Raw genomic sequence first — 15342 nt, forward strand, 5'->3', positions numbered from 1 at the left:
CAGGATATAATCAGATTCCCATAGCACCAAAAGATCAAGAGAAAACTACTTTCACTTGCCCTTTTGGCACATTTGCATATAGAAGAATGCCATTTGGATTATGTAATGCACCTGCTACATTTCAACGATGCATGCTAAGCATTTTTTCTGATATGGTTGAACGATTTCTTGAAGTCTTTATGGATGATTTTTCTGTCTTTGGTGACTCGTTTGATCAATGTTTACATCATCTAACACTAGTTTTGCAGAGATGTGTCGAGAAGAACTTGGTATTAAATTGGGAGAAATGCCATTTTATGGTAAAACAAGGTATTGTTCTCGGTCACATCATTTCGAGCAAAGGTATTGAGGTTGACAAAGCCAAGGTGGATCTCATTTCTAATCTTCCTCCACCCAGAACAGTCAGAGAAGTAAGATCTTTCCTTGGGCATGCTGGTTTCTATAGACGTTTCATTAAAGATTTTAGCAAAGTTTCTAGACCCTTATGCAATTTACTTGCTAAGGATGTACCTTTTATCTTTAATGATTCATGTCTTATGGCGTTTGAAAAATTAAAACGGTTGTTGACATCATCACCCATCATTCAGGCCCCAAACTGGAGCTTACCATTTGAGCTCATGTGTGATGCATCTGATTATGCAGTAGGAGCAGTATTAGGACAAAGAGTTGATCGAATTTCCCATGTTATTTACTATGCTAGTATGACATTGAATGATGCACAGTTGAACTATTCAACTACTGAAAAAGAAATGCTAGCAGTAGTGTTTGCATTGGAAAAATTTCGATCTTATCTCATTGGTTGTAAAATAATTGTGTTCACAGATCATGCTGCTCTTAAATATCTTCTCACAAAGAAAGATGCAAAAGCTAGACTAATTCGTTGGGTGTTACTTTTGCAGGAATTTGACTTGGAATTCAAAGATAAAAAAGGGACAGAAAATGTTGTGGCGGACCACCTCTCTCGTCTCCATTTTGACACAATTATAGAACAATTACCATTAAATGAGTCATTTCCAGATGAACAATTAATGAGTGTGGAAGTATTACCTTGGTATGCTGATATAGTTAATTATCTTGTTACAGGTAAACTTCCAGAGCATTGGACCAAGCAAGACAAGGCTAAATTCTTTGTAGAGATAAAGAATTTCTTTTGGGATGACCCGTATTTGTTCAAGTATTGTGCGGATCAAATTGTTAGACGATGTGTCCCAGAAAGTGAAATTCAGAATATCCTTTCATTCTGCCATGAACAAGCTTGTGGAGGCCATTTCAGTGCTAAGAAAACAGCGACTAAAGTTTTACAATGTGGTTTCTATTGGCCAACACTATTTCGAGACGCTTACACTTTTTGTTCTTCATGTACTAGGTGTCAACGAATGGGGAGCATTACACGAAGGAACATGATGCCACTAAATCCAATTTTAGTGGTTGAGATTTTTGATGTATGGGGTATCGACTTCATGGGACCCTTTCCCCCTTCTTTTGGCCATCAATACATATTGGTTGGTGTTGACTACGTCTCAAAATGGGTAGAAGCAATTCCATGTAGGACCAATGATCACAAGGTGGTGATAGCATTTTTGAAAAGCAACATTGTTTCACGCTTTGGATTCCCTCGAGCAATAATCAGTGATGGTGGTGCCCACTTTTGTAACAAAGCATTCAAAGCACTTTTGACAAAGTATTCAATCACACACAAAGTGGCGACCCCGTATCATCCGCAAACCAGTGGCCAAGTTGAGATCTCCAATCGAGAAATAAAGCACATATTAGAAAAGACGGTGAGGCCAGACAGGAAAGATTGGTCATTAAGACTTGATGATGCATTATGGGCATATAGAACGGCTTTCAAGACCCCGATTGGGATGTCACCCTACAGGCTAGTGTATGGAAAAGCTTGCCACCTACCTGTGGAACTCGAGCATCGTGCGTATTGGGCCATCAAGAAATTCAATTTTGACATGCAGCAAGCCAACTCAGAAAGAAGATTACAACTGGCAGAACTTGAAGAAATTCGCAATGATGCATACGAAAATGCCAAGATTTACAAGCAACGAATGAAAGTCTTCCATGACAAGCACATTATGAGAAAATCGTTCACTCCAGGTCAGAAAGTGCTTTTATTCAATTCTCGCTTGCACCTATTCCCAGGTAAGTTACGCTCTCGTTGGTCTGGTCCCTTTATTGTTCATACTGTTTTTCCACATGGGGCAATTGAAATTAAGGACCCAAAGAACGGTGTCACGTTTAAAGTTAATGGTCAAAGATTAAAGCCATATCTAGAATACCAACCACGTGGAGAAGACACCGAAATAAATTTGAGTGACCCACCAGATTTGAATTGATTTTTTTTCTTTCTTTTCGTTGATTTGATTTTGTTTTCTTTCTTTATATTATTCTTTTGCTAATTGAAATTGTTTTTGCATAAGTGTGTTTATTTTACCATTAAGTTTTCTCTTATCATTGTTAATCATGAGTCTCATACTTAGGCCGTTCCTCCTGAACATTCTTAAACCACTTCAACGTGTCAAAACTCATCTCAAAAGGCAGATTCAATTTTGTAAAACACAACGCATTTGGGCTCTACAACCACCAGAGTTAGTAGCCTATGTTGAGGGTTTAGAAAGCCAACTCAGAGACATTGAGAGAAGTGTTTACGACATCCAGTTGGAGCTTGAGGTAAATTCAATAAGAGGACGATTTTAATTTTCTTTGTGTGTTTTAATTTGTTTTTCTGTTTGTGTGCTTTAGTTTGTTACCCCGGTGAAGTGGCGGATAACGGTACTCCGTGACAATCAAGTCGGTTACTTCAGTTTCCCATAATAACTGATATTCTGAGGCGAAGGTATGGACAGAAACGAGATTCTAACGAAGCTTCACAAGCGATTCCCTTCACTTCCTCAGAATGCCCTCCTTACGATCTATAAAGCTCGGTCCGAACGCATGCGATTACTCATGAGAAATAACATACCTGCTGACATCCGTTGGTTAATCGAGGCTAAAGTACGATCGGCAGGTGAGTTACCTCCAAAATTTATTGCATACATGCCTGGTTGTGGTAAAGGAAATTATGCAAGAAAACGACGAGCTCGAAGAATTTCTGTTGCTTGTCATAAGTGTGCCAGAATGAGTTGCAATAAAAACCCATGTTCTTTAGGAATGATGTCTGATAACAGGGAAGATAAGATTCAATTCATTAGGGATGGCTTGAATAAGGAGTCATTGGATGATATCCTTTTGTCTCTTGAAACGCATCCCAGTGGATATGTGCAAGGAGCGATTCTCCAGTTATGGCCATTATTCCAGAAAGAGCATGCACGATATAGTCTCGGGAATCTGACTATAAACGACCCTGTTTGCCTGTTTATAAGAAAACTGGATGGGAAGCCTATCCTCGACCCATAGAGGGCGTTCAAGCCGTTTCTGGACGTAAAACCAGAGGAAGATGTGAGCCACAGTCGCAACTACGTGTAAATATCCTTTTACTTTACTGTTATTTTATTTCATTTCACTGTTGTTTTATTGTTTGCATTATTGTCTTTAATAATTTTATTACTGTTTGCTTTTTCCTTTTTACTGTTTTCTTTTTGACTCGCGAGCCATGTGCTTCATGCGTTATTTGACACTAACATGTTACCTCATTCACAGCTGTGACCCACTATCACCAAGACTCTTAAATGTGATTTCTTTTGTCAAACACTCACAAATTGTTTTTGAGAAATATTCCAATGGCAGCTACTCCCAATAGACAATTCAAGAACATTTGTGTGCTTTCTGGATTTACCTATGGCAAACATAAAGAGTTCGTTGAGGCAGCCATAGATCTTGGTCGAAGCATAGCAGCGAGAAATTTACATTTGGTGTATGGAGGAGGTAACCGAGGGTTATCAAAAATGGTCTCCGAAGCAGCTTTTATCAGAGGAAGTCAAGTGTTAGGCATCATCCCAAGAGTCCTAAAACCATTGGGCAGTTCGTCTGACTCATCAACTGGAGAAGAGTTAGTCGTCTCAGGTATGCAAGAAAGAATAACTGAAATGCTTAATCATGCTGATGCTTTTGTTTTCCTTCCAGGAGATCTTGCAACACTAGAGGCACTTATGACACTAGCATCTTGGGCCCATCTGCACATCCACCAGAAACCCATCGGTTTGTTAAATGTCAATAACTTTTATGATGGCTTTATCGCATTTCTTAACCATGCAATAAAAAACTATTTCATTCCCTCTAATGCGAAAAAACTCTTTATTTGTGCTCACACTGCTAATGAGCTACTTGATATGTTACAAGCTTATCGACCGGAGCCAGACCCCTGGACCTTTGTGTTGGAGCGTCCAAATAATGATGGTAACAGTAGCCGCAGTAAGAAGTACAAATTAGATTTAACTCTCCGCCTGTAAATATTTTCTTCTGTGTTGCACCACCCAGGTGATGTCTTCTAAACTCTACTTCTTTCATTTCAAACATTGAGGGCAATGTTTCGTTCTGGTTGGGGGGAGGGAATAGTCGACAATTGTGGAATTTTGGTTAAGTTTTTACTAATTTTTTGTTGTAGAAACTAACTGTTGCTAACTTTTTGTGTTGAAGATGGCTGAATATGGAGTGTAGTTACTCTAGAAACGCATCTTCATTGTTTAAAAACAAATTCAAAAAAAAAAAAATTCAAAAAAAAAAAAATTAATTTCAGACATTTTCTTTTTCTTTATTATGTGTTTATGTTTATTTTTCTTCTTTAATTTCTCCTCTATAAATATACATTTTCCAACTTTTGAATCAAAGATGGCTGAATATGGAGTGTAGTGCCTCTAGAAACGCATCTTCTTAGTTAAAAAAAAAAAAAAAATTTTTTTTTCTAATAAATTTTTCTACATCATTTTCACATTCCTGCATGCATATTTTTCTTTCATGTTTAGAATAGGTTGGGGGGTAGAATGTTGTTAAAAAAAAAAAAAATTGTGTTATTTGTTTTAACATTGGATGACATGATTAATTTCAAATTTTATTATTTGTATTATCTTTGGTCTTAAGTGATGTTACGCTATGTTTGCTACTTTACATGTTGATGTCGGAGACAAATATGAGTTGCTTGAAGGAATGAACATGTCATAAATAAGTGCCAAGTGAGTTGTTGAGCCTATCATTTTCTTGGAGAGTAACCCTTTTGCCCATTCTCTATACAGCTTAGCAGTTTATTATTTTATACACGATCTCTACATTTCTTTTGAGTTAACCCTTTAAAAAAAAATGGTAAAAAAAGAAAAAGAAAAAAAAGAGTGTGTTGCTACATTTGGAGGCCCATCTAACTAGTAGATATGGAAAATTATTTAGAGCCCTAAAAGACGATGGAGAGGCCATCTTTGATCCGTTTGAGCCTTTCAAGCCATCCCTTTTATTTAATATCCATAGTTAACCCTTTTGAGCCTTTAAAAAAAAAAAAAAAAACATTTTCTTTGTCAACTTATCATCTTGACCCACTCCGATTTGGAGTATTACCTGATATCTTATAAGTTCCATCACCTATGTATGTTTGAGAAAATGTAAATAATTATTTTGTTCAGTGAAGTTATGCCAAATAAAAGCAAAAAAAAAACAAAAAAAAAAAACAAAAACAAAAACAAAAGTTGTTGTTTCAAAAGAATAAAAATAGGTGAAATCCACCTTGCAACTTCCAAAAAAAAAAAAAAAAAAAAAAAAATTCTCTGCATTTTTCTCAAACATACACTTTGTTTTCCTTATTTTCCTTCTTTGTTAGCCATGTCCCTAGCCTACGTTTCGTCCTAATAAAAGTCCTTCTTGATTTTAGGGAACTATAGTTTGAAGTAGAAGCTAGTTATATGGGCTAAAAAGATGTAGTGATGCATAATTAAAAAAAAAAAAGATAAATAAAGTGGGTTGACTAACATTTTATTTGACTTGAGATCGTATTATTTCTAAGCTGAGGGCATATTTATTTCATCTTGGTGAGAGCATGTGATATCACTTCTTTATTATTTTCTCTCTCAATTACCATTCATTGGAGTGACTATTTTTATTGGGATTAATTTATTTGTGAGAGTGTCACTACTTCCAGTGAGATTTTGGGGTTTGACATGTCACTCTTGAGAGTAGCTAAAACAAAGTCTACTGGGCTAATTCATGTGGATGGTTGATGTGGGTGTGATGTTGCTTTAGACTGGAGATAATGCTTATACTTTTATTTGATTGCTATCATTAATCTGATGGAATAAATACGAGTGTTTCTATTAAAACAAAAAAAAAATTATTTTGAATTTGAATTTTGTTTTCGCTTTATTTGCTAGGGACTAGCAATAAGCTGGTTGGGGGGTGTGTTGAGTGTTAGAAAATGCATATTTATAAAGGAGAAAACCGTCATTTTACATTTCAAGTCTTACTAACAACCCTTACTTTTATGTATTTAACATTCTTATGATTTAATTACGTGTGTTTTATTTTAATTAAGTAATTTATGTATTTTAGGGGCATTATAGTCATTTCACAATAAAGGAGAGATCAGACGGCAAAACGGACATCACTTTTGAACTCAGGACGGTCGAAAACCTTAGGAGGAGCATAAAAGGAAAAATGGCACTATTCACATGTACGGTACTATTCACGTGTACGATACTGTATACGTTACTGTTCACGACACTGTTCACATAGACGGATGATGACGTGGCATTGACCGATGATGTGGCATTGACTGATGAGGTGTCACGATCCTGTTGGACTAAAATTCTTATGTACTGTTGATGGTGACGTGGCAGCATATCAGTGGACGAAAAATCTCGCGTACGGTGCATGCATCACACAGGATTATTTTCAACCAAACCGCGTTACTGTTCATCCGGGTCAAACCGCGTTACTGTTCAAAGTCGGGTCAAACCGTGTTACTGTTCATCCGCGTGGTCAAACCGTGGACTGTTGACTGATGACGTGGCGCAATCCTGAGCGTCCAAACTATTTTTAATCCGATGGCCATGATTTACTCCATGTATCTATAAAAAGGGGGCCTCCCCCCCCTAATTTGATATCTCTGAATCCATTTTTGGGATCCATTTTCTGTAATTCCCTCTCCATCTTGTATTTTCTTCGTATTTTAATAAATTCCCATTTTGCCCCTAGTTCAACTATGAGTGGCTAATTTTCTTTCAAGCTTGGGTTGAAGGTGAAGTCTCAACATGTGTCATGGGCTTAATTTGGTAAATTTATTTTCTCTTCCCCTCTAATTTTTGTGGATGTTTTGACTTCTCGTCGACAAATAATAATAGTCTTGTCTAGATACCGCCTTGGTTACACCGGCTCTCTAGTATAAGGTTATTATTATTTGGCACGATAAGCCCTTAGCACCATATTGATTAGAGCGTGGTTCATGAGGTGTGGATTCCCCCCTCATGATTTAATTAGCATTAATACGGATTATTTAGCCCATGATGCATGTTGATACGGATCCAGATACCCAAGTACGTCATTTCAATATAATTCTCGTCAATTTATTCTCGCCATTTCAATACCAATTTTAGAATTTATCCTCGCCATTTTAATTTAAGTTTTAGCATATTCCAAATCATTTCCACCATAAATCCAATCACCCATTTACAAAATTAATTCTACACAATTAAAATCCGCCTCCTCGTGGGATCGACACTCGTCACCATAGATCTATACTACAATAGATTCGTGCGCTTGCGAGTACATTAAAATTTGCACAACACCTATCAAACTGCAAAAATATTTTCAATTGGAAAAAAAAAAGATTAAAAAAACCACGGACTACTATCCAAAAGTAACAATACAATTATACAAAAAGTATCACCATTGCACCATCAACAATTATCATCTCAAATTCTTATTCAACACAAGTTCCAAGATTTAAAAATCTTCATTTCATTCACCACCATTAGCACCCATCTAACTTAATTCCTATAATAATAATTTAATATTAATATTTTCTAACACTAATACTTTCCAAACTCTAATCTAAAGAACAAAATAATAATAAGTATATAAATAATCCGTAATTATATAATAATTGTAAGAAGTATACGATAACCATAATTATATAATGAAATTAACTTGTATATAATAATTATAGAATAAGTTTCAAAATTATTAAACTTTTAGAAAAATAATTGACAAAAAGCATGGGTATCTGTCGGATATTTGACATATACCAAACTTGCCTACAACCCAGTGCAGGTTTTAATTTGTGATGTCAAATCTGCCCTCAACCTACAAAATTATCTGCGGCGGGCAGATTTTCACAATCAAATTTAAATGAAGGGTAATTTTTAGGGACCTCCCCTGAGGTTTGGCGTATTTACACATAGATAGAATGTATTGATGTAATTACAGACACCACCCCTGCCGTTAGTATAAAAATATGTATAATGCAGCATAGAAGGGTAAATACGTAAAATCATATTTAAATTTTAAAATAATTCAAAATTTAAGCTGAAAATTTGTTGATGTCCGGGAAATATTGACTGTTACAATCTCTTGTCCAGTGCTTTGCGATACTTGATGGACAAAAGAAAGCAAAAATCTTCCCTTTATCTTTCACATAAGCAAAATCCAACATCAATTTCTACTTTCTAAAGCTATCAAGAAGCAGCTCCTTTTGCCCAAAACTTTATCAAATTGAAGGAGAGTTCAGCTTCTGTTATGAACGAGATGAGTTCGAGTGGTGGCCCAAGACTTCCACGAAGTGAGTACTGGCAGTGAATGGCTTCAGCCGCGACTGGAATTGGAGCGAGAAAGAGGTTAGTCCTCATTTGTGACAGTTCAAAGATGCAAATAAGATGCAGTTGATTATTTTGTTGATTATTTTTTTTTAAGAATGGGTTGATTCTGAATTACTTACAAATGAAAATGGGCTTTCGAATTTTGATTTTTTTTTTATGCATGTAGATCTCGACAAGTGTGGTCTCTGATTTCTTTTTCTGTTAGTCAATTATAGTAAGTTGTTGTTTTGATTGTTGTTCATCTTTTTTTATTTTTCTTTTATTTTTTTAATTTTAAATATTCACTGTGTTTTTCGTCTTTAGAATTGAAGAGCAGTTATTATGTGTTTATGTGTTTGTATTTTTTTGGCAAAAATCTGTGCTGAATTTATATGTTTAAATCTAGATGGCGATTTTACAGAAGCTGTTTTGGATGAAAGTACTTTCTATGAAAGCATCCATATAAGAGTCATTGCAATAATTTATTGAAAAACTGTTAAATTTTTCCAAAAGAAAACATACAGGGTTGAAATTCTCTCATATGCAAACCTTTTATGTAGCATATTATCTATGATTGGCTTTCTCCTGATATCTGCAAATTAAGTAAGGGTTTTGTTAACTAATTGCTTTGATACTTGGTAATATTCTACTAATGGAATAAAAGAAAGCATATACACAATTACACACACACATGCAGTAGAGGAGATAGATAGATATAACAACAATACCTTATGAGGCATGAGAGCTTTGGGAATCACTCTATGCAACAAACAAAACATTAACAGAGACATCTTGTAATTCTTTCGTGTATTTTATATGTAAAATAAAATATTAATATCAAAAGAAAGAAAAAGAAAAAAGAAACACTCAAGAAACAAATCATTTAATTCTACAGTTCCTTAGCCAAATCAATCTTACGCAGCTTTCCAATTTAAATTTATTTTGTTTTCCATTGATGGAAAAGCTATTTCATAGCCATAACAAGGTTCTTCAAATCTTTATTATGTCGATTTAATGCTTAATCATTTTATTATTATAAGCTATCATGTTGGTAGCACATAGGTTGCAAATGAGGAACTAATTTATGGAAATGCAAGCAGAAAGTATTATTACAATATGATGTTCTCATTCAAAAAAAAAAAAAGATTATAATCACTGTGATACTTTCATCTTATCTTGATCTATTTGGAGTTGGAAGTATATCAAATTTGCTTTTAGAATATATCTTTTAAAACACAGCTTTAATTTGTTGTTCTATTAATTTTGTCTGGTTAAACAAGTTGGTGTTGGAGAAGAGAAAAACCAGCCAAACGATATCCATTGCTCACCTAGATCTGCATTTCCATCTCTTCCTTTTTATTTTCTTCTTTTAATTCCATTAATTCTTTTTCTTCCATGATGAGACATCTCCATCTCTTTCAAATGTTTTTGTTCATCCGGATAGTAACATAGCTGATGGATCTTAGACCTCATAGAATTAGAATTAGCGATGTTGATTTTTTTTTTCTAATCCTTGAACTTTAAATTGGGTTTGGGAGTTTCAATGGTTGTGCCAGCTTGTAATTTTCAATACTTAGGCAGCATGGTGCCATGGCTTTGAAAAGGCTGGTAATATCAATTCTCTTCCTTTGTGGCATGTATCGTTAAAAATTTTGAGCTCATAAGAGCATGTAATGTTAGGAAGCTTTCGTCACCAATAGTATTTTCATTCTCATATATTAAGACAATTATTTGCTTTTACACATAGAAAGAGTTGTACATATCAATTCCAAATTTGTCGACTACACACAGAGTTTGAAGTGTTTTGGCCTCTAAAACTTAAACTCAAACCAGCTTAGTCCATATCGTAATCTTGTTTGATGTTCTCATCTTGAAATGATTATTATTGATGGTATAATTTTCTTTAAACTTTCATGTAGCATATTTTAATTTATTAATGGTTTTTTGTTACTTACGATATGCTATTGTTTATAACTTGCAACCATGTTTACATGGAGATCGGGCTGTGGTAGCTGGAGATGAGATTGATGTAGCAACAATAATTCCAGAGTAATACACCAGCTTAAAGAAGATGTGGCAGGATGTCAATGTCAAGAATGTTTGCTTTGACAAGCCTATAAGACATGCTAAGGAAGTGAGAGTTTATGTCATTTTGCCATGGCTCATTTGTTGTATGTTTGATTAACTGGATGTGTTTGAGCTTAGAAAATCCATATGGTTGAGACACTGTTTGATCTTGATTATGTTGCATGCTTCTATTGATGATTTGAATGGATGATATTATTGAAACAAATACAAAGATTTCTTAAGTAGAAGATGAAGAATAAATTGTGTTTTGATGATTTATTTACCTACAAAAGCCTCCATTTATAGCTGTTGTCGCTGTTCAAATTATTAACATTTATTTACAACGATAATAATGGTAGCTTCATTTGATTTTGAAGAGTTTTTTTATAATAAGCAATGTCAACTACTTTACATTGATTGGTATTTTGGTCTTTTTCTGATGTCGTGTGATTTCAGCCAAACTTATTACCCGTCAGTTGTCAAAGCTTTATTTATCAATTTATTATTTTGGTGGGAAGGATATTATAGTAATTTTAAGAGTCTCCTAACGGTCAATCTAACTTATAATTAACGGCAGGGTTGGTGTCTGTAATTACATCCATACATTCTATATATGTGTAAATACACCAAACCTCAGGGGAGGTCCCTGAAAATTACCCTTTAAATGAATTTACGGGTAGTATTGCATCCCTAAGCAAATAAAAAAAAAAAGAATATATCATAAATATCATGCCTGTTACGCAACAAATAAATTATATCATATTATGTACTCGGGCAATTATTTTAAATATGTAAAGGGTAATGATATTTGTCCCATACCGACTCAGTGATGGGAAGGGGCAATGAAAACTAAATAAAAACTATATTATTTTACTCGATGTGTGAATCTATTTTGAATAGTAAAGAGTAATGATATGATATTTGTGCCATACTGACACACTGATGAAGGGCAATGAAAACAGCTTTGTTGTGCATATATAATAATGTCACAATAGCATCAATCTTGTTATATGAATATTGTTTTATGATTAGTTGAGATACACGCAGAGCAAGAGTACAACGAGATTGAACAAAATAAAATAATATATACTCGGAGTATCATAGAACTTTTACTGTACAAGATGTTCCAAATTAAGTTTTCGAACTCTCTTGTTAATTTTTCAAATCAGATTCAAGTTTTGTTTTTAAATCCATGCCTATACACTAGGGAATCATTATTTTACCAAACGGATGTCCCCTTAGGATTAAAACAAGTCAATTGAAGGGGTTAAATTCAGAATTATTTGGGTTTTGAAAAAAAAATTAAGCTAATAGAGTCGTCAAGAGCAGGTGGAAAAAATTAGGTGGAATTTTTTTTTTTTTTTTTTTTTTGGACATAAGAGGTCATTTGATAACTGAATATTATATTAAATTCTGACTAATTTAGATTATCTCAATTTAATAAATATTTAATGCAGTTATATTTTTAAATTTTAAATTGTAAACTTTAATTCAATTAAAATAATTTCATACTAACAGATCTCCGCACTTATTAATAAAATTGTGTGAAATTTTAAGTATAGGCTAAATGTCATTTCTCCTTTTAGAGATGACTGATGAGGTTTCTACAGATTAAGATTATTTGATTGAACGTGTGAGAAGTAATCGTATCCTTGGACTACAAAACGGCGTAACTTCCCCAGTTCCCAACTCCCGCCACTCATTAAATATTCCAATAAAATCCGTAACCCACAAAGTAAAAGTGGTCCCTTGGAATCTGATGGATGCCTCGTGCTTGCTGCCGCTGTGATTTTCTTCAATTATTTTTTTATGTTTACATTACGTGTCACATCATCGGCATGAAAATCGTGAAGCGGAACATAAACAGTAAACACGCACCCAAAAAAAAAATGTCACATGTTTTACAGACGGGGTTGTGCGTGAGTTGTGACACTTCAATTTTGCATCCTCCCAATATATTCCCTATAATTCCCAATTTATCCTTATTACTATTTTTCACACACTTTACTAGTTTAACTCGAAAACTCTGCCCCATTAACTCTAATCTAATCCAAGCGTAGTTTAGTATTTTCTTTAAGCCAAATGTATGAGCCTAGTCTAGTTTTGACTAATTGTGGACTATTTCAACGTCCATTATTCTTATAGAGACTCAAAATGCAATTCCTGAGAGCTAATTATGAATTTAATAGGTGTCTAATAATGCGTTGGTACTCTCGACGATGTTAAAGACATTAATATAAGTTTTTATAGGATTCTTTCTCTTAATTTACAGTAATTTCTTTGTGGCTTATGTTTGGTCGAAAAGAAATGAGAGGAAAGGAAATTAATGTAAAGGAGAGGAGAAGGAAAATGAGGGAAAAAATAAAAATAAAAATCAATCTCAATTTCATTATAAATTTAATAATTAATTTATCTTTTTTCTTTTTATTTCTTTCTCCTCTCCTTTTACTTTTTTTCAAACCAAACATGTCATCTATGTGAATAAATTTTCAAGTTAATTTTGATAAACTTTTGGGTTGCACTATAAATGTATGTATTTGGAGTCTTAATAAACTCAAAAAACTGAAATATTTTTCTAAATTGTAACCATTAAAAACAAGTTTGAGTTCATCATTCAACCTATATATATATATAGGTTGATTGAACAATCAAGTCCTACATGTTGGACTTTATTAAAATATAACAAAATTATTAAATCCTATTTGGAATATTATCATTTTACCATCAAAGTTATTCTTGTTGGGAAAATATGCTCTTTAAAAGCATATATGTTTATTTAATTGTAATAAACATTTTTTCTGATTAATAAAATTAATGAGGTATTTTATTCAAATATCTTAATTGCATTAATATTTTTATTAAAGTCCATTTAATCATATTATATGTATTTATGTAATCACCATGTGGATTCACAGAAGACATAAATACAAGTTATCTTATGATTAAATAAATTTAATTCGCAGTTGATAAATAAAGTTGGGCACTTTATTTAGGTATAGACTGTAATAAATTCATTGAATGATTTGTCTTAATCATGTATGAATTTATTGATGTAGTACGACTATATTGAATAAGATCACATATGAGATTTAATTAACTTTGTAATAACTGTCAGACTTATTAAATCACATAGGCATTAGTTTTATTGTAATCTTAATCTTGAGTTAATTATGATTTCATGATTGTAATTGTTATTCCATTTGAATTACCAATGGGCATGACACATACTTGTAGTCTAGATTACCCGGTATCTTGGTGGGAACATTTATGAGTATTGGAGTTATAGATTAACAATATAGAATTTGTACAACACATCTCTTGATGGGTTTTCGGCACTTGATCATAGAATTCTCTGGCCAGAGTGTGTCAACATATTTAGTATGTTGAAAATGATCATTAGAGAAAATCAATAAGTATCAAGGAATAAGATGTTATTAAATTGATTAGACAGTTGAGATATCAATTTAATTAACGATGTGGTACAAAGGATTGTGCAGTAAAAAAATCAATGTGGCTTGGGACGAATTATTATTCGAGTATACAATTATGGAGGTCAATTCCAATCTTTTAGTGGAGTAGATTTGGAATTAAATAATTAAGCTAGTTTAATTACAGGCCTAATTGTTATAGCCACTATTGTATGTTCCCAAATAATCCCCGGGTTAGCTCATTTAATTGACTACGCCACTACTGGATTAATAAGCAAGATAACTAGCTATTTGGGTCAAAAGTCTAAATATATCATTTAGTGGGAGGCTCCATTTAATTAGCTTATGTGTAAGGGGCCTTTTAATTATTGGGAGCCTAGGGTTTTTACTAAAGGGAGATATAAGAGGCTTATTTTTTCTAAAGAAAAATAGAGTAGCTACTTTATACATATCAGAGAAAATCTTTTTCTCTCTATTGTTGAGAGAAAAATTTTCTCGTGCTAGTTGCTTTGGTAGTGATAAAAGCGCCCACACGTTAAGTACATATCAAACCTGAGTCATAACCTGGAAGATCATTGGTGACAGTTCGTGATCTGACAAACGTGGTGGTGACGGATCGTGATCTAACAGGAGTGGTGGTGACGGATCGTGATCTGAGAGCTTAAATCACTTCAGCGGAAAAAACCAAATCGGATTTTCAAGGTACGATTTCTAGATTACATATTCTTATATATTATATGAGAGCGATCTTAAAAATGTTTTATAAAAATTAAAAAACCTGTATTTTTCCCAACAATTCTGACATATAATGTTAGTATCATGCTTTGTTAAAAAGTGTATTTTACCACTAAATGTTTGCATTGTTATCAATTTACCACTTTTTCGTTAAAAAAACGTTAGCGTTCAACAGAAAATGAGTTAAAAGTCAATTTTACCCTTAAAAAAGGAAGAAACAGTGAAAAAAATAAGATTTAAAAAACAACTAAAAATTATAATTAAAAATAATAATAAATAATATGCAGAATTGCGATAAATGGCAAAGAAAACAATTAATAAAAATTTATGTTTCAAAATTAATATTATAACCTACGAAATTCAAGTATTAATCACAACTAAAAATAATAACAATT

The sequence above is a fragment of the Citrus sinensis genome, chromosome 2 (assembly GCF_022201045.2).
Source record: "Citrus sinensis cultivar Valencia sweet orange chromosome 2, DVS_A1.0, whole genome shotgun sequence".
In the NCBI taxonomy this organism is placed as follows: Eukaryota; Viridiplantae; Streptophyta; class Magnoliopsida; order Sapindales; family Rutaceae; genus Citrus; species Citrus sinensis.